The following is a 24,554-nucleotide window of genomic DNA, read 5'->3' as shown; positions in this document are numbered from 1 at the left end:
TACTTAGATGAGTCGCCAGGGACGAAATCAACCAATTTAGTATCATCTGCCGACATAAACTTTAACAAAGGATCGTGCTCCGTGGTTGGATTTTTCAAGGACGTCATGTCTGCTAGGTCAACATTATATTTGTAAAATTTCAGCTCCTCCGTTGCACAAACCGATTTAGCATAAGCCACATCTCCTTCCTCACATTCCAAAGCCAGCTTGCGGCTCCCATGCACTGTGATGGTGCCCTTATAACCCGGCATCTTAAGCTGCAAGTACACATAGCAAGGCCTCGCCATGAACTTAGCATAAGCCGGTCGCCCAAACAGAGCATGATAAGGGATCTTGATCTTGACCACTTCGAATGTTAAGGTTTCGGACCTGAAATCATGCTCATCTCCAAAGGCAACTTCCAAAGATATCTTACCCACCGAGTAGGCTGACTTTCCCGGCACCACACCATGGAAGACAGTGTTTGACGACTTATGGTTCTTATCCGTTAGTCCCATGCGATGGAAGGTCTCATAATAAAGTATGGTAATGCTGCTACCTCCATCCATGAGCACCTTGGTAAACTTATAACCCCCAACCTGAGGCGCCACCACCAAAGCCAGATGACCCGGATTATCAACCTGGGTTGGATGATCCTCTCGACTCCACACAATAGGCTGCTCTGACCATCGCAGATAACGTGGCATCACCAGCTCAATCGCGTTCACGGCCCTCTTATGAAGCTTTTGGTCCCACTTACATAAGCTAGTGGATAAGACATGATACTACCCACTATTCAACTGCTTCGGGTTGGTCTGGTAACCAAACTGCTGCTGCTGTTGACTCCCCTGATTACTCTACAGATTGTAACCACCCTGATTACCGTGACCTTGAAAATTGGAACTTGAACCACCGCCTCCATGACCTGGACCATGAGAACCGGACCCTGATCCACTATTTGGGCCATGGGGGCACTGGATGGATTGTCGAAAGCTTCTCATTATGTTGCAATCATTCCATGAATGAGTAACTGGCTTACGAACCGTTCCGTGTTTAGGACACAGCTGATTTAACATTCCCTCAAGGTCGAATCCTGTCTTTGGAGCCGGCGGCCCCCTGTCCCCTACGGTGCTGGCTATCATTGCGCTTACCATTGCCACCCTGATTGGTAGGGTTGTACTGTTGTCCCTTATGCCGTTACTCTTCTTTCCCTTTCCTAATCTTTCGTTCTCTGAGTCAGGGTCCTTGGTACCATCAGGGTCAGAGTCCTCGTAAGAGCCGCCATCAGCTCCCCAATGTCGTTGCAATGACGCTTCAGCCGCCCAAGCTTCTGCTTGAGTGGAATGAACCGGCAATTTTTCTCCAACATCAGAACTGATGAGCCGATGTTGATACTATCTGAGGAATGAATGATAGTCGAGACCCGGTGCACCCAGCTGGTTGTTGACTCGCCCTCGGCCTACACACATGAAACCAAATCCACAATCGACATAGGCTGCTTACATGTACCTTTCAGCTTCGCCCATGACCCGATGGAATTAGCTGTCAAGGCCTTTAACCCGGTACGAGCCATCCCTTCTAACATCATGGTGAATTACTTGGCGTAAGCAGCTTCACTAACATCCAGCATCTCCATGGCCATCTCATACCTCTCCACCCACGCCTTAGGGGGTTGATTGGCTGTGTAATTAGGCACCTTACGAGGGCCTTTGTAGTCCTTGGACAGACGCTCGTTTCATATAGCCGCCATTAGACATGGCACACTGAAAGCCATGGAAGTCACACCTGCCTCAATTGAAGCTGTCTGGTAAACTGGCATGTGCTGATGAGCCACCAGTTGAGCCGCCAGCTCAGCCTCCCGACATGCTCTGGCCTAGTCCACCAAATCCTGCGCATTGACTCCATTGTGTGCCAGGTCATGTCCATGAGGTTGGTTACGACGCCGTTCAGTACTGGAGACCGCTCATAGTCAATGTGCCTGCTCTAGCTCCAGCTTGGGTGAGGTGTCGCATGAATCTGATCATGACTATAAGAATAAGCCTGCTGCTGCACCAGAGATGTTTGAAGAAGCTCCCTGGCCCTTCGGGTTTCAACCGCTGCTGGAGTTTCACCCTTGATGGGCAGAGCCACCAATCGGGTAGCCGCAATAATCATGTTGTCTAGAGGGGTGGAGTAATGACCCGGTGGTGTCACCACACGCTGAGACGGAGTGCCGTTTATGTGCAGCTGGCCTGGTGGTTCAACTATATGATTCACCACTGGAGGGTTACTGGCCCCAGCTCCCGGGGTGTTGAAGAGATCCCTCGACTCATAAACCAAGGGCAACCGACTCCGATGCTTCCTCCTCAACATTTCGTGTGAAGCGTTCTGATCTACCCTAAGCCAATATGAATCTGCCTGAATCCGCTGTGCCTGGGCGTCCAATAGGCTTGTTCCGCAGCCATCCTAGCATTCTCTGCCACTAAGCCTTCTTTAGCTTGTGCTATTCCATCACGTAATTTAGCCACTTCTACCTTCTGTTGTTCCTGGTTTTCTAGGGTTACCTCAACCTCCATCAAATTCACCAGAGCATCCAATAGATCTGTTAAGACTTGAGCTGGCGGACGAGCTGAACCGCCAGCCCCGGCTGCCGTAACCGCAACTGTACTAGAAGTCATCGCCACGGCGGCTGTTGAGCCAAGAATTGGTTGTGTGCTAGCCATGAAGATCGCCACCCTGTTCGGCGGCTCACGGGGGTCCGGAATACTTTCGTCGTCGGAACAGCCCCCAAGACTTCCATCTTGCAGCTGATACATTGAATTGGTCTCACCCGTGGACTCGTCATCAGAGCAGATTTCTATCTCACCGCCGGAGATAGAGGGTTCCAACTCAGCCCCATGGGTGAATCCAACGAAGATATGCTTTTACGGCGGGCTGAGCCCGGGTGGGTCGTGCATGCTGGGCCATCTCAATGATGTCGGTGCAGATGTCCGGCTCAGGGCCCGGCTCGCCAATCTTGCAGATGAAGACATGGATTCCGCCGAAGGGGACCTGGTACCCGTACTCAATTGAGCCGGGGTTGGGGCCCCAGCTTGCATCGTCGTTGTAGAGCTTGCTGCGACGACTCTTGGTCATCCGGCCCACAGCATATCCCTTGAGCCCTTCAAAGCTTCCCTTTAAGAACTCGAAACCACCGTGTGCTGGCCCCACGTTGGGCACCAACTATCGTGGAAGTGTCACGGCAGATGTCCTCATGGAAGGACTTAGTGGTGGATCCATTACGACGAGGTTAGTTTAAAGGGGTTAAACAGGACAAAGGACACGGAGAGTTTATACTGGTTCGGCCCCTTGCGGTGAAGGTAAAGGCCTACTCAAGTTTGAGGTGGTATTGCTAGGGTTTTGATTACCAGGGAGCAAACACGCTTTGCCGGGCTCTCGATCTGATGTTTCTTTCCCTAAACCGCCACCGGGTTGACGCCCTGTGGCCTACAGAGTCCCGGCCAGCTCATACAATGTGTCCGCTCGGTGACGTATCTTACATGCCTTACATTACAAGTATTCACATACATGACAGTTTTATAGTTACAGGCTTTAAGCCGCCTCTGGGCTAGGCCTCTTATAAGCCTAACTTTGAACCGCCATTTTGTATACTCTTGGGCTTCATTTAGATGAACCGCCATTGTGGTTGACCCGGCCCCTCCTGGGTGGGTCATATCTGATAGTTATATCCCCAACACATAGTGAATACATGAACTCCTCAAACTACGACCATCACCGGGAGTGGGCCCGGTTGTTGTCATTTCGGGGTTTCCGGATCATAACACATAGTAGGTGACTATAACTGGCAATATCAGATCTAGAACACGGATATAATGATGAATTCATAAACGGTTCAGATCTGAAATCGTGGCACCCGGACCCAAAGTGACAAGCATTAAGCATATCAAAGTCATAGCAACATCAATCTAAGAACATAGTGGATACTAGAGATTAGGCCCTAACAAAACTAACTTGATTACATGATGAATCTCATACAACTCCTCACTGACCAGCGAGCCTTCGAAGGAATTACTCACTCCTGGTGGAGAGTCATGGAGTTGGCGATGGAGAAGGGTTGGTGATGACGAAGAACGAAGATCCCCCTCTCCGGAGCCCCAAACGGACTCCGGGTCTGTCCTCCCGAGGAAGAACGGGTCCTGGCGGCTGCTCCGTCTCATGGATCGCGATATTTCTTTCTCCCCGATTTTTTTCTGGAATAATGTGATTTTATAGTATCAAGGGGGTCATCAGCGGGGCCACTAGGTGGGTACAACCCACCTAGGTGCGCCAGGAGAGGGGGGAGCGCCCTAGTTGGTAGTGCCCACCCAGGGCCCCCTCTCCGATGGGTCTTGCTCCAGAAATTCTTATTATTTGTATAAAAAATCCTCAAAAAGTTTCATTCCATTCTGAGAACTTTTATTTCTACACAAAACCAACACCATGGTAGTTCTATTGAAAACAGCGTCAGGCCGGGGTTAGTTTCATTCAAATCATGCAAACTAGAGTCCAAAACAAGAGAAAAAGCGTGAGAAAAGCAGATACGTTTGAGACGTGTCAGGTACCAAGTGGGCGGCCACTCCTGCATTTAGATCCGGACCCCCTCTACAACTTGCGTCATGGACCAACAAGGGTCCAGACTAGGGATCGGCCGATGAGGTGCTGATGCTGCAAAAGCGCATCAAAAGTATGAAACACCCACAATGCGGCTATATCTCCCACGTGTCGGGGCACGACTTAGAGGTATAGCCACATGGTAGGCATGTCGCAAGAGGGGTAATCTTTACACATCCCATGTACTGAATAAGAAAGGGACAAAGAGTCGGCTTACAATCGCCACTTCACACAATACATAAATATTCATATATCATCCAAGGTACAAACAAAGGTCCAACTACGGAACCAAAATAAAGAAAGACAACCCCAAATGCTAGATCCCCAATTGTCCCAACTAGGCTCCTCTACTGATCATCCGGAAAAGAAACATACTAACGGCCCGAATCCTCGTCGAACTCCCACTTGAGTTCGGTAGCGTCCCCTGCACTGGCATCATGGGCACCTGCATCTGTTTGGAAGTAACCATGAGTCACGAGGACTCAGCAATCTCACAACCGCGAGATCAAGACTATTTAAGCTTAAGGGTAGGAAATGGTAGTGAGGTGGAGTTGCAACAAAGCATTAAGCATATATGGTGGCTAACTTATGCAAGAGAGAGCGAGAAGAGAAGCAACGCACGGTCTAGAAGCTAATAATGATCATGAAGTGATCCTGAAGCTACTTATGCTCAAGCATAACACAAGGCCGTGTTCTCTTCCCAGACTCTGCTGAAAAGAGACCATCATGGCTACACACGCGGTTGATTCATTTTAATTAAAATAAGTGTCAAGTTCTCTACAACCGAATATTAACAAATTCCCATATGCCACATAACCGCGGGCACGACTTTCGAAAGTTCAAACACTGCAGGGGTGTCCCAACTTAGCCCATCACAAGCTCTCACGGTCAACGAAGGATATTCCTTCTCCCGTGAATACCAGATCAGTCTTAGAATCCCGGTTACAAGACATTTCGACAATGGTAAAACATGACCAGCAAAGCCGCCCAATGTGCCGACAAATCCCGATAGGAGTCGCACGTATCTCGGTCTCAGGGCACACTGGATGAGACAACCTACGAGTAAAACCAACCCTCAAGTTTCCCCGAGGTGGCCCCGCTGTCTACTCGGTTCGGACCAACACTCAGAGGAGCACTAGCCCGGGGGGGTTTAAAATAAAGATGACCCTTGAGTCTGCAGAACCCAAGGGAAAAGTTATATGGTGGTAGGTAGGCAAATGGTAAACCCAAGGTTGGGTCTTGCTGGAGGAGTTTTATTCATGGCAAACTTCAAGGGGTTCCCATAACACCCAACCGCGTAAGGAACGCAAAATCAAGGAACATAACACCGGTATGACGGAAACTAGGGCGGCAAGAGTGGAACAAAACACCATGCATAAGGCTGAGCCTTCCACCCTTTACCAAGTATATAGATGCATTAAAGTAAATAAGATATAATAATGATATCCCAACAATATCCATGTTCCATCATGGAACAAGCTTCATCTTCACCTGTAACTAGCAACGCTATAAGAGGGGCCGAGCAAAAGCGGTAACGTAGCCAAACAACGGTTTGCTAGGAAAGGTGGGTTAGAGGCTTAACATGGCAATATGGGAGGCATGATATAGCCAGTGGTAGGTACCGCGACATAGCAATAGAGCGATCAACTAGCAAGCAAAGATAGAAGTGATTTCGAGGGTATGGTCATCTTTCCTGCAAAGTTCTCAGAGTTGTCGAAAGCTTGATCCTCGTTAGCGTACTCAACAGGTTCCTCGATCACGTACTCGTCTCCCGGATCTACCCAAAGAAAGAACACAAGCAAAGGACCAACAATCAATCACGGTGCAATGCACAAGCAACATGATGCAAAACATGGCATGATATGCAAGACATGATATGCAATGCATATGCGTGCTTCGGAATGGAAAGAATGAAGAAGGCATCAACTTTGCAAACCAAGTGTGCCGCTGGAAACATGACATGATTTCAGGTGAAATTGATATAAATATCACCGGAAACGGATGCACGGTTTGCAAATGGCAAGCGAAACAAGAATGGCACAATTTTGCGATTAACAGCACGATGCCATCTAGGATGCAACAAGAAACTAAGCTTCTGCACTCCAACATAGCAACAAAGCATATGACAGTGATGTAAACAAGATGCTTGAAAAAACATGAACACTGAGCTACGGCTAAATCACACAAGAGCAGGTTCAAACAAGCATGGAAAAAGTGCAAAAAATATCAGCTCCACAGACTTAGAGAAATTACTAACATGCCAGAAATAACATCAGGAAGCCATGTTTAGAGCTAGCAAACAACATGATGCAAGAACATATCATAGCAATACAATGCATGGCGTGATCCTACTAAATTCATAGAAAAAAAGTCCCTTCCTTATCATGAGCCAAAAAGGCACATAGGATATGATGGCACACATGTAAACATAGAAAGTTTTATTACAAGTTTCAGACTTAGCAGAAAAACAGAGCATGGCATAAACAGAATTATGAAGGCAACTTTGCGCAACTCAAATCACTCACCACAAAGCATTGCATAACAAAACAAGCATAGCAAAAGCAAGCTGACATGTTCAAGAAGCTAACCATGGCAAGAGCAAGTTCATAGAATCACTACTAGGAAAAGGCCTACTAGTGGCACACCAATTATGCCTACTAATGGCGCACTACTGGTGCGCAACTAGTACCACGCCACTAGTATTATATACTAATGGCGCACCACGGGTGCTCCATTAGTATCTGGTATAATAATGGCGCACAACACCGTGCGCCATTAGTATAGACCAACATGCGCCATTAGTATGCCTCCCAGGGGGCCATATTTACCCATGTGCTTTGGCATACTAATGGCGCACTGTGGGGTGATGCGCCATTAGTATTCTTTGGCATACTAATGGAACTCTGTGTAGTGATGCGCCATTAGTATCCTTCGGCATACTAATGGCGCACTTTGAGATGATGGGCCATTATGAATATTAGGTTTTATTATTTTTTTACTTTTCCGATTTTTGCACAGGTTACAAAATATATTATTGGACAGAATATAGACAGCACCACACAGCAACAGCAGATTCATCGAATACAATAGAATATTAGCCTCCGAATACAATTCATTATATTAGTCTCCGAATTCAAAAGACCGAACAAAGATAGAACACTACAAGTATTGAGACCGCGAGTAGCGAGTTTGTCTTCACATTACAAGTCGATACCGATCATCTAAACTACCATCACATAGAAGAGAGCTGCGGTCATCACGATGAAACTGGTCTTCATCCGGTTCCTCCAACGCTCCCTCCTCTCTCCCTCTAGATAGCGGGCGTATCTAGATTCCGCCTCCGCCCTAGTGGTGTACCCTTTGTAACAGTTACCGCTGAAATGGTGAACCTATCTCCGACACTCCTCCCAGTCGTCGTAGACTCCGGGAACCTTACCATTGTACACAACATACGACGACATCTCTATGCACAAGCCAAACAACAGATAATACATAAGAAATATATAAGTATGCAACAAAAGGATCGGAAGAGAAAAGCAAGACATTAATAGCACGATTCATGGTCCTACTAATAAATAGCATCGATTACATCTAAGTTGAATGACTGTCCAAACCAAAGAGACATACAATTCATTAAATTTTAATTACAACATGAGCCAATCAATGTTTCAGAACTACACATAGCATCACTACTTTCGACTCGATTCATGGGACCGGAGCATGGATGAAGCCGCCATCTGTCGTGATGGTCATGAAATCGCGAGCGTTGTCAGCCTGCATTTGTAGAGTTGTGTCTATCTCACTGTTGGACGGTTGATATCTGAGGTAGAACTGCCCCGAGGTATGAAGGACATCTTGATGGATGATTTCCGCAAACTCCGACTGGATGCGAAACAATTCTTGTCTGATGTCCGCATCCTGGATTGCCGACAAGCTCGCGGCCCAATCTTTGAGATTATCTGCTAGCAGAAGGTGATGATGGTCCCGTATGATCGCCTGCATATGATGGAGGGTGTAGTAGGCATCCTTCTGACCACCAGGCGGCTGCTTGACGCACCAGAACTTAGTATTGTGGGCGAACACGTGCCTGCTGTACCTACGAACTGGCCTGTTGAAGGTGCCTCCAGATTTGGCGTAGACGGGGATAACATCATCAATAACTTTCTTGATATTTGTGTAGTCTATCTTGGAGTCACGGTTCGGGTTGAAATACATGGCCATGGAATATTTCGGGCTTAAGAGGATGAGTGTGCAATGTCTGTCATTGCACAGAACATGGAATGTTAGAAAAAAATGATCGAAATCTAAGAAATCATATGTTACGGGGCGGTTATGGAATGACTTACTCGGGAAAGTAAGACACGAGGAAGTTATCCTTATCTGGGTTTGCCAGAATGACGCCTTCGAGGTGTGAACTCGCGACTTGGCGGTCCCCAGCGCTGCCCAAGAGCTTGGCACACATGTAGAAGGGGTCGACTATCACGATGTCCGGGGTCTTGTCTCTAATGATCCGCATCTCCATACTCATCCAAAACATCCGAACAAAGGTGTAGTGCAGCTGATGAAGGTTAAACATAGAAAAAATGTCATCAAACCGGAGGATGATCGTACCCCCAATGGTGCCATCCACAAAGCCCTTGCCCTCTGGCACCTTGGCCACGAAAACCAGGTATGCCACATCATTCTCTCTGAGGCGCTGCTTCTCCAAAGAAAGAACACTGTCATGAAGACTCCGCATAGCACCGTTTTCAGCATTGAGCATATTTGTCGGTAGCATCACCCTACCCGCCACATGCATCCTCCTCGAGATATCCTTAGGTGAAGGTGGCCCGTCCTAAGCACGGATCGTACTCGGTGCTGGCTAGCTCGCACCGGCGCCCTTTTTAGCCTTTCGTTTCCGTCCCTTCTTCTTGATCTGTTGTAATGGGACCGAGTTCTGCTCACAGACCGCCTTCTTGAGCATGTTGGGGCTGATAATATTTCGCACCTCAGCTATCTGAGGCTCGGTGAAGGCGGCAACTGGAGGCGTCTCCTGAGAACTAAACACCAGAAGACGCCTATTGCAATTGGGTTTCTCCGCCGTACCAGCTCGATCGCGGTCGTCTTGGTTGGGTTCTTGAGAAGGAGGCCCGCAGAACTCGTCACCGTACCCATGTTCGGCAAAGTACTTATCAACGTTGGTAAATGTACCATCGTCGTTGTCGTCATCATCCGGATCCTGTGCCATATGCATGTCCGGATCGTGTGCCATAGGGATGTCCGGCATGTCCGGTAGCATTGCGGCGTTCTTGCCATGGCTTGGCGCCGGCACGACTGGCGGTCTTGTCTGTGGGGTGGTGTCCCCCACCCCCAAACGAATCCGGCTCTTTGGCCAAAGCAGGGGCCAGCTTACGCAGGCGCTGAGGGTCATCTCATCTTCTTCGTCGGCCCCAGTGGGTCGAATCAGAGGTAACAACTCGTCGCAACCTGGCAGCACCCAAACCACTTCAACCCTATACACTGTGGGTAGCATCGGATTACCGTGGAACAAGAGGTTGCCCGGTTAAACGATTCTGCCCTTGGCTACATCGACCAACTCGCCGCCCACGAATTGTAGGAGAGTGCAAGGAACATCGGTGGCACCCTGCGAAAACATGTAGGGCGTCAGGGATGCCCAGTAAAAGGCAAGGAGATGAAGTCATCGGCCAAGAGGCTTAGTTACCGTGATGTCGTCGAGCTCGGCTAATGTCGAGGCACCGCCAACGGCAGGCGTGCAATTGACGGAGGGGCCGCTTGCTGGCGAGGTGTCGGTCGGCGTACACCCAGGTGCATTAAGCTCCAATGCCCGTGCCGGCGCCGGAGACACGAATACCGCCTCCGCCGGAGACACCAATGGCGCTGCCTGCGCGTTGTGCGAGTTGTTGGCCGTAAAGCTGGGAACCGGGGGAGGCCCCTGTTGGCCGCCCGCAATCCATGTCGCCAGCCCATGAATCAATGTAGGCACCATGGCGTTTAGCATCGTTCCAGTTGTTATTGCACTTGCTCTTGGACAATCTCCGAAATCCGCGCCACTTGTGCCTTGAGTGCTTCAACCTCGCGCGACTGGCTTTCCGAGCTGGTCTTTTTCTCCTTTCGCCCACAAACGGTATAGTATGACAACCATTTTGTGGAAAAGGCTTTGCCGGCCACACGACCAGCTGACGTTGGCTTACTGAGCTTATCCTTGTTTTTCATTAGGTTCAACGCCCTATTTAAAGGGATGTCGAAAGGGGAGCTCTGAGATGACTCCGCGCTACTGCTTTCATTGTCCTGCGGAAGGAACATGAACCATTTAGAAATATTGGGGATTAATTAGAACGCAACCATATGGAGCTAATTACGTAGGGGATGTATTCCTTACCAGAACAAGCTCAAGCGCCTTGTTCTTTGGATCCGTGGTAAGCTCCTTTGTTACCGGGTCCTGCTTGTACCAGGCCCTGGGAAAGTTCCTGGTCTGCTTGTCACAGTATTTCTCGAAGCGGGGCGGTAGGCCTTGCTCGGCACGCTCCACGTCCTCCTTGTCCCATATAGGCTCCGCCACTCTATAACCGCCGGGACCGAGTTGGTGGACCCCTAAGTTCAACTTCCGCATTTCTTTCCCCCACTGACTTGATTCGGAGGTTGCGCTGCTCTCACACTTGATCTTGAACTCCATGTAGTCATCTTCGCTCATCAAAGGATATTTCGCCTTGATCATCTCATAACTATCACCTTTTCAATCATTGCCTTCACCGTGCTTTTCCAAGTAGACAGGGCCGTGCTCATCCTCATGAGGGTGGCACCGTTCACTTTATTCCCTGAGAGGCGTGTGTTTGCAAACTCAGCGGGGAACTTGTATCACTCGTGCAGCTTCGTGAAGAGGAGGTTTCGCAAATTCACTCGGTCCTTATGCCTTAGGTTCTCGGTGTTGATCGAGTCGGTGCTCGGAGAATGCACCCGAGCTGAACCGAGTACCCCTTGACTACTTCTTTGGGTGTCGTCGGATGCCCGTCGGAGTTCACTAATATGATGGATGGGGCTAGCGATCTAGATGGAGGGGGATAGCGATCGAGATGGAGGGGGATCGAGATCGAGTGTCCTCATGAATATTCAATATTTTTTCATATTGAATATGAAAAAATATCATCAAATTTGAAAAAATATTCATGAATTCAAAAAGTGCCCATGAAATTTAAAAATATTCATGAGTTCAAAAAGTGTCCATGTAATACAATCGAGAAATGAAGACTACGATTTAAATACAATCGATCTTAGCTAGCTATCTGTTCACAATCTTCTTGCCCTTATTTTTCGTAAATGGAGTTCTTCTCTTGAACGGACGTCCTTTAGGTAGGGTGGTCCTGCTTCTTCTTGTGGTGTATGCTGCTACTTCATCGTTGTCATCATGTTCGATCTTCGGGTCGCCGTACTTGTCGAAGTCTTGCTCATCTGCTACTCCATCCATTCCGATGATCTTCCTTTTGCCTCTCCTCACGACAACACGACTGGGCTTTGACGAGTCGGTAATGAAGAAGCATTGGTCCACTTGGGAAGACAGTACCCATGGCTCATTTTTCACGGAGATGTTTGCGCCCGCGGTTTTGGATTTGGCTTCGGGTATAACCATGGTGGTGAAATACCGGTCTTCTTTTAGGATGCTCTTGGCCCATCGGACACGGAACATCGGGACCTTCTCTCCAGCGTAGCTCAGCTCCCAGATCTCCTCGATCCTTCCGTAGTATCTGTCCTTGTCGTTACCAGTGTAGGATTCCATCGTTACCCCAGAGTTCTGATAACCATCGCTCTTCATGTCCTTGTCCTCAGTGTAGAATGTGTAGCCGTTGATATCGTACGCCTCATAGGTCATCAGGTTGTGCTCGGTGCCCTGTGATAAGGAGAATATGAGTTGTTCTTCCGCGGAAGAATCCTCATGTAAAGGGTACGACAAAAGCTTCTGCTTGAACCAACACGTGAAACATGAGTTGTGCTCTTTGATTATATCTCCATCCGTCCTCTGTTGGCCTTGGTCATTGTGTGTCTTCTCAATAAAGGTTTTGTGCTCTACCACCCAAGGATCAACCACGTCTATGTGTTGTAGCGCGACTAGGTTTGCTCTTTCAAAGTCGGCAAGTCGACCCTCGAAGTCGACATGCATTTCGCGGTGACCCTCACGGTGACCCCATCCAGCGAGCCTGCCGAGGTTCCTGGTGACGGGCAGACCAATGGGGTTCTCGATGCCTAGATAATTCGTGCAGTAGGAAATGCACTCTTCGGTCAGAAAGCCCCTGGCTATGCTTCCCTCTGGAAGTGACATGTTGCGAACGTATCCTTTGATGACACCATTCATCCTTTCGAACGGCATCATGATGTACAGGAACATCGGCCCGAGTTGGATGATATCCTCCACTATATGGACCAGCAGATGCACCATAACGTTGAAGAATGCGGGCGGGAAGTACATCTCAAGCTCGCATAGTATCACCACGATCCCTTCCTGTAGCCTTCTGAGTTGCCTCATGCCAACAGACTTCCGAGAGATGACGTCGAAAAAGTTGCATAGGCCAAATAGCGTTTCACAGACATGTGCGTCCATGATCCCACGGACTTCAACTGGAAGTATCTGCGTCATCAGCATGTGACAGTCGTGAGACTTCATCCCGCTGAACTTCTACTTCGCTGGGTCTAGGTATCTGCTTATCTTCCCCGCGTAACCCTAAGGAAGTTTTACTCCTATGAGGTAGGTGAAAAACTGCTCGATCTCCTCCTGACTTAGAGTGAAGCACGCAGGAGGGTAGTCATTTCCGGTCTTCTTGGCCTTTTTGCCTTTGCGATGACTTTATGCGTCCTGCTTTGCCTCATCATCATCATCATCATCATAAGCGTGAAGCTCCTGCCTGATGCCCATTGATTTCAAGTCTGCCCTTGCTTTCAGCCCATCTTTGGTCCTCTCTGGCATGTTGAGCAGGGTACCAAGCAGACTCTCGCACATGTTCTTCATGATATGCATGACATCAAGGCTGTGAGGCACACGGTGGACCTTCCAGTATGGCAAGTCCCAGAAAACAGACCTTGTTTTCCATACCTTCAGCAGCGGCTCTGGCGCCTTTCGCTTCTTTCCCGGCTCTGGCGCCTTTTGCTTCTTCCCTAGCAGTGGGCAATCTTTCCAATTTTGCAACAGCTCATCTATTTCCTCACTGCTCCTCGTACGCGGGCGTCTTCGGGGTTCGGTTTCACCATCGAACAGATCCTTGCGTTTCCTCCACGGGTCATCGTCACGAAGCCACCTTCGATGTCCCATTAACACGGTTTTCGAAGACCCGAGATCTCTATCTAGCTGGCGATACGTTGTGTCATCCATGCACCTGACGCATCCAGAAAATCCGTGGACCACCTGTCCCGCGAGATAGTCGTGCACCGTCGTGAGCAGTGCGTCTCTCATAGGGAAATATTCTTTCTCTGCGGCGTCCCACGTATTGGCTGGCGTTTCCACAGCATGTCTAGCTCCTCTTTCAGCAGCCCCAGATACAGATTGATGTCATTCCCTGGTTGTTTCGGCCCTTCAATTAGCATACTCATGTGAATGTACTTCCTCTTCATGCACAACCAGGGGGAGGTTGTACATCCACAAAAACACATGCCAGGTGCTATGTGTGCTTCTCTGGCTGCCAAACGGATTGACTCCATCGATGCTCGCGCCCAGCATGATGTTCATTGCATCGTCCCCAAATTCTGGGTCTTCGAAGTTCAACGCTTGCCACTGGCTCGCATCCTTAGGGTGACTCAGCATCTTGTCTTTTTTATTTATCTCCGGATCATTTCCGTCATCTTCCCGCTTCTTCTCCTCCCTATCCGCGTGCCTACGTAGGAGCTTTGCTACCTTAGGGTCCGTGAAATACCGCTGCATACTAGGAGTGATCGGAAAGTACCACACCACTTTTCAAGGAGCTTTCTTCCTCTTCTTGTATCGAGTGACGCCGCACACTGGACATATGGTAGATTCCGTGTGCTCGTCCCGATAAATGTTGCAATTGTTCATGCACACATGGTATTTCACGTGCGGTAAATCCAGAGGACACACAATTTTCTTTGCCTCCTCGAAACTGGTCGGGCACTTGTTCCCCTTGGGAAGACATTCATGCCAGAATGACATGTTCTCGTCGAAGCATGCGTCGGTCATTTTGTGTTTTACCTTCATCTCTAGAGCCATGAGCGTTACTTTTAGGCGGGTATCCTCGGGCCTGCATCCTTCATACAATGGAGTAACCGTGTCTATCTCCAGTTGATCTAGCTTGGCTTTTTCTCAGGCGGCAGCTCTTGCGTTATCCGTCTTCTTGAGAAGCAGCTCTTGAATATGAGGGTCCTGCACCCAGCCTCCATCGTCGTCTGCTCCAGCATCTTCATCTTCATGATCATGCCCTTCGTCTTGATCTTCCTCATCATCATGTCCGGCATCTTCAACATGGTGACTGTGTACAGCATCACCGTCATGATCATGTTCTGGAGATTCTTTGCCTTCTCGCCCGCCCGAGCCGCAGTGGTTGTCTTGCTGCCCTTCCACATTTCTTTCCCGGCCCCCATGGACGACTTCATAGTCATCTTCATCACCTTGTCACCAATAGCCATCCATGAAACCGCGCAAGAGCAGGTGGTCCCGCACCTGCCCGGAATCCGGGTCCGCAATAAGGCTCTTCAGCTTGCATCTTTGACATGGACATCTTATCTCCGTCTCGTTCTTTTGAAGCATATCGGCCTTCGCGGAGCTCAAAAACCTATTCACGATGCCTTCGGTCATCATGCGGACCATGCTCGCCTGTGGGGTAGAGCAAAACGATATTTTAGAACCAAGAAAAAATTCGGCATGACTTCCCCTAAAAATAGGACCAAAAAGAATGCATAGTGCCAAAATTCTCGCCGAAACGGAAATGAATCAACATTCCGGCAAAATATTAGCAACTATCGCATTTCAAATACCGGTACCTGCAAACACAAACATATATGCAACACCACAAACATACATAGATCTAGCTAGGCCACAAAAAGCGCATGTGCACGTTGTTGGAGCAAGCTAGGGAGAATAACCATATGTTCAAAACATCCTTACTGAAGCAACTCAAAACAAGCATGGATCTCACTGTAGCATCATTTTACATGTCATAAAAATAACAGTAGGAAAATGACTTAGCAAAATTCTAAGTCCCTGAAATCAGCAATATCACGAAGGCTACTTTGCATTCTTGTTCTAGTAACCATATTGATTACAAAAATACAAGACAAGCACCTCTGTAAAGATGGCATGATATAGATAAAAACACATATATATCTCATTCTCATATGAAGCACACATCAAATGTGACAAAAATGACAAATCATCATAATCTGATAAGTAGCAGCAGTAAACATTTTATAGCACTCTTGCATCAATGATTAGGGCATCAAGATGATCTCAAACAAGCATTCCATGATGGAATCAAATGAAAAGCATCTCCCAGTGAACATTTTGATATCTTATATGCATGTAACGGAGCTACGGTCATGGAGTTATGTGGCAATGAATAGGGCATAAAATCATCATAGAAAAAGGAGTTAGAGGGAAAACGGGGTCAACCCTTTTGGATCTAGGGTTCCAGGCGTGGAATTCGAGGTTCGCCGGGGGAGTTGGTCGGAGTTGGAGGTCGCGGTGGCGCGGGACTTGCCGGATCCGAGGGCTCGCCGGAGCGCAGCAGAGAGGAGGCGCGAGCGCGGTGGTCGAGCCTCCCGCGAGGAGGCTGAGCGACAGAGGTCGGGCAGCGGAGGTCTGGTGGCGCCGGTGGAGCTGGTCGGCGGAGGTGCGGTGTTCGCGGTATCCGGGCGGCGGCGGAGAGGAGCCTCCAGGCGGCGGGGACGCACGGGGGAGGCGCGGGGGCGCGGCGGCAATGATGGGCCAGGCGGGGCCGATCCGGGCTCGCTGGGTCGGCAGTGTGGGATGGTGGATGGGACACGTGGCACTCCCGGATTGGCCGCGGGGGGCGGCGGATTTCTGTCCGGTGAGCCCGAACGTGTCCGGCGGTGGCGGGGGATGGTTCTAGGGTTTCGGGACCCGAATTTGGAGGAGGGGTGCACATATTTATAGGTAGGAGGAGGTAGGAGTGTCCAAATGAGGTGTAGTTTTCGCCCACATGATCGTGATCCAATGATGGAGGATATGGAAGTGGCTTAGATGGGTTATTGGCCCGTTTTGGAGGGATGTTGGGCTGCAACACACAAGAGGCCTTCGTGGTTACCCAGTTAACCGTTGGAGCATCAAACGGACTCCAAATGGAACAAAATTTGACAGGCGGTCTACCGGTGGTATACCAATGCCACTTGGCAAATCTTGGTCCATTCCAAGAACGTTTAACACCCGCTCTCGAAAAGAGACAAGAGGGGTGCGCCGGTGCACGTGGGAGTGTCGGATAACAAAACGGACAACGGGGAAAATGCTCGGATGCGTGAGACAAACATGTATGCAAATGAGATGCACATGATGACATGATATGAAATGCATGACATGAACAAAATGCAAAACGAAGACAAAAACCCAACCATGAAGGGAATCTCATAACTTAAAGCCAAAAATGGCAGAGTCGGAGTTACAATTAAGGCGAGTTACATCCGGGGTGTTACAACACTCCACCTCTACGAAAGGATCTCGTCCTAAGATCTAGTACTGAAAGAACTATGGATTTTCGGAATTGAGGTGATCCTCGCGTTCCCAGGTGGCTTCTCGGTCAGAATGGTGTGACCACTTCACTTTTAGGAATTTTATAGACTTGGTGTGAGTCTTGCGCTTGGTCTCGAATAGGAATGGGATGCTCATGATAAGACATGTCTTCTTGGAGATCAATCTCTTCGAAATTGATGGTGCGCTCAGGAGTCTTGAAGCACTTGCGAAGCTGTGACACGTGAAGCACATCGTGTGGATTTGTGAAGTTGGAGGGAAGCTCAAGTTGATAGGTGAGGTCGCCTCTTTTGCCAGTGATCTTGAAATGACCCACGTATCTAGGGGCAAGCCTCCCTTTGATACTGAATTGACGAGTGTCTTTCATTGGAGAGACGCGGAGGTAGACATGGTCTCCGATCTCGTAAGCCAAGTCTCGGTGCTTGCTATCATAGTAACTCTTCTGGCGCGATTGTGCGGCTTTGAGATTTCCATGGATGACTTTGCACATTTCTTTAGCTTCTGTGATTAAGTGATTGCCAAGAAGTTGGCGTTCACCAGTCTCTGACAAATTCAGAGGAGGACGACACTTTTTGCCATAGAGAATTTCGAATGGGGCCTTGCCCAAACTCGCTTGGAAACTGTTGTTGTAGGAGAACTCGGCATATGGAAGACAATCTTCCCACTTCATACCAAAGGAAATGACACAAGCCCTCAACATATCTTCAAGGATTTGATTGACTCGCTCGACTTGGCCACTAGTTTGAGGATGGAAGGCTATGCTGAAGCGAATGTTGGTGCCCATGGCCTTCTGAAAGGAATCCCAGAACTTAGAAGTGAAGATGCTTCCACGATCTGAAGATATCAACTTAGAAATGTCGTGCAAAGAGACAATCCTGGAGGTGTATAGTTCTGCCAACTGAGCTGCTATGATAGATTCTTTGATTGGAAGGAAATGAGCTAATTTAGTAAGCTTATCGATGACAACGAAGATAGCATCATTTCCACGCTTGGACTTGGGAAATCCAGTCACGAAGTCCATCTCAATATGGTCAAACTTCCATTCTGGAATAGCAAGAGGTTGGCGGAGACCAGCTGGCCATTGGTGTTCTGCTTTCACTCTTCTATAGACATCACATTTATTCACGAATTGAGCAATTTCTCGCTTCATTCGAGTACACCGATACGACTGCTTGAGGTCATGGTACATCTTCGTACTTCCAGGATGAATGGATAGAAGGGAATTTTGCGCCTCGTTCATAATGACTTTCCTTATATCACCTTTAGGAACCACAATTCGATCCTTGAATAATAGAGTGTCTTTGTCATCAATGCTATAGCACTTGTATTTGGGTTGGGTCTTGGCAATCCCATTTTTCACCTTCTTCACCATGGCATCAAGAAGTTGTGCCTCACGAATTTGATCTTCCAAAGTAGGATAGACTTGGAGGTTGGCAAGAAAGCCTTGAGGAACAACTTGGATATTCAGTTTGCAGAAAGCTTCACAAAGGTCCGGTTGGAAGGGCTTGAGAATTAAGCTGTTGCAGTAAGCCTTCCTGCTTAAAGCATCTGCAATGACATTGGCCATGCCTGGAGTATATTTAATACTCGGATTGTATTCTTGAATCATTTCGACCCAACGAGTCTGCCTGAGGTTGAGGTTGGGTTGAGTGAAGATGTACTTGAGGCTCTTATGATCCGTGAAGATGTTCACTTTCCTTCCCAACAAGAGATGTCTCCACGTTAATAATGCATGGAAAACTGCCGCCAACTCAAGATCATGAGTGGGGTAGTTCTTTTCATTGGGCTTCAACTGCCGAGAGGTATACGCCACTACTTTCTTCTCTTGCAATAACATAACACCGAGACCTTGTAGGGAGGCATCACAGAAAACTTCCAATGGCTTGGATTCATCAGGAGGTGTCAAGACAGGAGCTGTGACCAGCTTCTCTTTGAGGGTGTTGAAAGCAACATCACATTTAGGCATCCAAACATACTTGACATGCTTCTGGAGGAGGTTGGAAAGTGGCTTTGCAATCTTAGAGAAATTAGCAAAGAATCTTCGACAACAGCTTGCAAGCCCAAGAAAATTGCGCAGCTGCTTGACATTTTCAGGAGGTTCCCAATTCACAATTGCAAACACCTTCTCGGGATTAACAGCGATGCCTTTGGCTGAGATGATATGACCAAGGTATAGAACTTCGTCAAGCCAGAACTCACACTTGGAAAACTTTTCATAGAATTGATGCACTCTAAGTTTGTCGAGTACCAATATCAAATGCTTGGCATGATCCTCCTTATTCTTGGAAAAGACCAAAATATCATCGAGATACACCAAGACGAAATCATTTGTGTAAGGGTTGAAGATGAAGTTCATCATGCGAGAGAATGTTGGAGGCGCATTGACAAGGCCGAAATACATGACAATATATTCATAAGAACCATAGCTTGTTCTGGATGATGTCTTGGGGATATCTTGATCACGAATGCGGATCTGATGATAGCCCATGCGGAGGTCATGCTTGTAGAATACTTGAGCACCCTTAAGTTGCTCGAAGAGATCATTGATGTTGGGAAGTGGATACTTGTTCTTTATTGTCTTGTTCAATGGACGGTAGTCAACGCAGAGTCATTGTGTTCCATCCTTCTTCTTGACAAAAAGGACACCACAACCCCATGGAGATGAACTCGGTCTAATCAGACCCATACGCTCTTGTTCATCGAGTTGTTTCTTCAACTACTTCAACTCCTCTAGTCCAAGCTTGTAAGGACGCTTGCAAACAGGTTCCGTTCCAGGCTCAAGATCAATAACGAATTCAACTGGCCGGTGAGGAGGCATTCCTAGAAGCTCTTCTGGAAAGACGTCTTGATATTCATAAACGACTGGAATCTGAGAGATGCAATTCAACTCACCCTTCTCATTGAGAGAAAACAGCCGAATGGTTTCGTCACGAACGGCATAGATGATCACATCCTCAGAAGAGTGTGTCAATTGAGTCTGCCTGGCAGCACAATCAAGCTAAGCCTTGTGCTTAGAAAGCCAGTCCATCCCGAGAATTAGATCAATATCCGAGTCACCAAGAACAATTGGAGAGGACAGAAATTTATAGTCTCCAAACTGGACAGAGACATTAGGAGCAACCAAACTAGAAGTCATAAGCTTTCCCGGAGAAACAACTTGCATGACTTTGGACAAAACCTCTGTGTCAACATTGTGCTCTGATGCAAATGGGAATGACATGAAAGAATGCAATGCACCAGTATCAAAAAGAACTCTAGCAGGAATGGAGTTAACTGGAAGGTTACCTATGATCACTTCTGGAGAATCTTCTGCCTCAGGTGCGTTCATCATGTTGACCTTAGCATGCTTGGGATTATGCTTTACCACTGCATTGCTGGCAGATCTCACAGGAGGAGGAGTAGGTGGAAGGTGCCTTTGGTTGAAGAATTTTTTTGAATAGTGCCCTTTCTGCTGACACTTGTTGCAAGTAACCTCTGAGAGCGGACGATGATAAGGACCACTTGACCTTGGAGTATGAGACTGAGCTTTGTTCTGATAGCCTGGGTTGGGTGGGTGGGAAGATCCATTGCCACCTTTGCTCTTTTGCTGATAAGGCTGATGAAACGGAGGAGGGGGAGGCAACTAGAACTTCTGTTGCTTAGCTACCACTTGTGATGAAGAAGAAGATTGAACCGCATCCCTAACTCTCTTCTTAGATGCCTCACACTTGAGCTGAGCAGCTTCTTGCTTTAGTGCCATGTTGTAGAATTGATCAAACTCAGTTGGTTCAAGAAGCACGAGAGCTAATTGCAGATCTTCTCTGAGGCCACCTCTGAATTGATAAATCATGCTCTTTTCATCAGGGACGTCTTGTTTAGCGAAGCGAGCGATTTTCTAAAACTAATATTGTATTGATACATGGACATTCTGCCTTGCTTGAGATTATGGAACTCCTCATGGTTGCTCTCAGCAACACTTGGTGCGATGTGATGAGCTTTGAACTCTTGGCGGAAATCATTCTAGGTAATCATACGACCTCCTATGGAATCTCTGTATTGTTGAAACCACTCAGTATCTTGGTCTTTGAGTTGAAATGAAGCAATCTTGAAAAAGTTCTCAGGCCTGACATTGCTACACTCAAAATGTTTGCAGATATCCACGTGCCAGTCGTTGGTGTCTGTGGCCTCGACACAGTTGCTGAAGGACTTCGGCTGGTTTGCGAGGAACAGATTGAGGGTAGCAAACTGAGGCTGATTGTTGCCTTGGCCATGATTTCCTTGGTTGCCTTGGTTGTGCTCTTGCAAGAGTTGCAAAAGCATCTTAGTGTTGGCGTTGGTGGCTGCTATAATGGCTTGCCATGCTTCCGGAGGTGGAGGTGGTGGCGGAAGTTTCGACTATTCCCCATCATTGCGGTCCAGATTCTGACGCGTTGGAGGAGCCATCCTGAAGAGGTTGACATCCGTTAGCATCTTGAAAGACATATATTCAAGCTGAATCAATGGATCGAAATTGCAACATAAAGTCTTAACATTCTAACAAGGATGAAAGAATGAATTCCAAAGTAAATCATCACACTTCCATAAAGATGAGAAGCCACTTAGATAAATGTAGATGAATAAATCAACGAGGTACATATATGAACAAATAAGTGGTAAGGATTACCCAATCACAAACCAAATATCTACGGGAAGAAATACTAGAGCTACTTGAATTCCCACCTATGAAACTCCCGAAACTTTCTGGTTATGCAATCAGGTGTTGGGGATGCAGGGTAAGCATAATATCTCACCCAAAACTAGCAAATCGTACATCCAGATGTATCCATCCTTCAACACGTAACCAAGAAACCTTCGGAAATCATTTACCTCAACCTTCGAAAAGCATCCGTTATACGATTTATGGCAATACTCCCGAACTCCCGCCCAGTACTAGGTGGCGTCGAGGTTATCTCACCAACAACTACATAAAAGAGATTTTCGATGTTGGCAAACTCAGGTATTCCAGAACTACAACGATATGATTGTGATGACAACACCTTGGAGCTCAACTCCCTGGGACACTGCCACAACCCCTAAATGTCAGGAAGCACCAAGAACAATGTTCTTGTCACAAAACCATCGGAACGTTTCCAAGATACCCGCGTTATCCTAATTTTTTTCATGAAATTTGAGGAGAGAAGAGTCAAAACTCTACGTCAGGAGGCCTCAGTAGAGTGACGAAGCGACTGAGCAGTAAAAAGAATCCTACTCTCCGATATATATAATCCTAAGACTCAAAACATTTTGTTCTAGACTCAACAACGTCAATGATTCGATCAAGGAGGGGGGGGGGCTCCTAAGTCGGGGAAGGCTCTAATTACCAACTTGTAACACCCACAATGCGGCTATATCTCCCACGTGTTGGGGCACGAGTTAGAGGCATAGACGCATGGTAGGCATGTCGCAAGAGGGGTAATCTTTACACATCTCATGTACTGAATAAGAAAGGGATAAAGTGTCGGCTTACAATCGCCACTTCACACAATACATAACTATTCGTACATCATCCAAGGTACAAACAAAGGTCCGACTACGGAACCAAAATAAAGAAAGACAACCCCAAATGCTAGATCCCTGATCGTCTCAAGTCGGCTCCTCTACTGATCATCCAGAAAAGAAACATAGTAACGGCTCGAATCCTCGTCGAACTCCCACTTGAGTTCGGTAGAGGCCCCTGCACTGGCATCATCGGCACATGCATCTATTCGGAAGTAACCATGAGTCACGAGGACTCAACAATCTCACACCTGCGAGATCAAGACTATTTAAGCTTAAGGGTAGGAAATGGTAGTGAGGTGGAGCCGCAACAAAGCATTAAGCATATATGGTGGCTAATTTATGGAAAAGAGAGCGAGAAGAGAAGCAACGCACGGTCGAGAAGCTAATAATGATCATGAAGTGACCCCGATGCTACTTACACTCAAGCATAACACAAGGCCATGTTCTCTTCCCGAACTCCGCCGAAAAGAGACCATCACGGCTACACGCACGGTTGATTCATTTTAATTAAATTAAGTGTCAAGTTCTCTACAACCGGATATTAAAAAATTCCCATCTGCCACATAACCGCGGGCACGGCTTTCAAAAGCTCAAACCATGCAGGGGTGTTCCAACATAGCCCATCACAAGCTATCACGGTCAACGAAGGATATTCCTTATCTCAGGAAGACCCGAACAGTCTCGGAATCCCGGTTACAAGACATTTCGACAATGGTAAAACAAGACCAGCAAAGCCGCCCGATGTGCCGACAAATACCGAGAGGAGTCGCACATATCTCGTTCTTAGGGCACACCAGATGAGACATCCTACGAGTAAAACCAACCCTCAAGTTGCCACGAGGTGGCCCCGCAGTATACTTGGTTCGGACCAACACTCAAAGGAGCACTGGGCCGGGGGGGTTTAAAATAAAGATGACCCTTTAGTCTGCAGAACCCATGGGAAAAGTATATGGTGGTAGGTAGGCAAATGGTAAAACCAAGGTCGGGCCTTGCTGGAGGAGCTTTATTCAAGGTGAACTGTCAAGGGGTTCCCATAGCACCCAATCGCGTAAGGAACGCAAAATCGAGGAACATAACACTGGTATGACGGAAACTAGGGTGGCAAGAGTGGAACAAAACACCAGGCATCAGGACGAGCCTTCCACCCTTTACCAAGTATATAGATGCATTAAAGTAAATAAAATATAATAATGATATCCCAACAATATCCATGTTCCAACATGGAACAAGCTTCATCTTCACCTGCAACTAGCAACACTATAAGAAGGGCTGAGCAAAAGCGGTAACACAACCAAACAATGGTTTGCTAGGAAAGGTGGGTTAGAGGCTTGACATGGCAATATGGGAGGCATGATATAGCAAGTGGTAGGTAGCGCAACATAGCAATAGAGCGAGGAACTAGCAAGCAAAGATAGAAGTGATTTCGAGGGTATGATCATCTTGCCTGCAAAGTTCTCAGAGTTGTCGAAAGCTTGATCCTCGTTAGCGTAATCAATAGGTTCCTCGATCACGTACTCGTCTCCCGGCTCTACCCAAAGCAAGAAAACAAGCAAAGGACCAACAATCAATCACGGTGGAATGCACAAGAAACATGATGAAAAGCATGGCATGATATGCAGGACATGATATGCAATGCATATGCGTGCTTCAGAAGCAAAAGAATGAACAAGGCATCAACATGGCAAACCAAGTGTGCCGCTGGAAAGATGAGATGATTTCGGGTGAAATCGATATG

This window comes from Triticum aestivum, chromosome 4A, assembly GCF_018294505.1.
Source record: "Triticum aestivum cultivar Chinese Spring chromosome 4A, IWGSC CS RefSeq v2.1, whole genome shotgun sequence".
Taxonomy (NCBI): domain Eukaryota; kingdom Viridiplantae; phylum Streptophyta; class Magnoliopsida; order Poales; family Poaceae; genus Triticum; species Triticum aestivum.
This window is presented reverse-complemented; position numbering follows the sequence as displayed.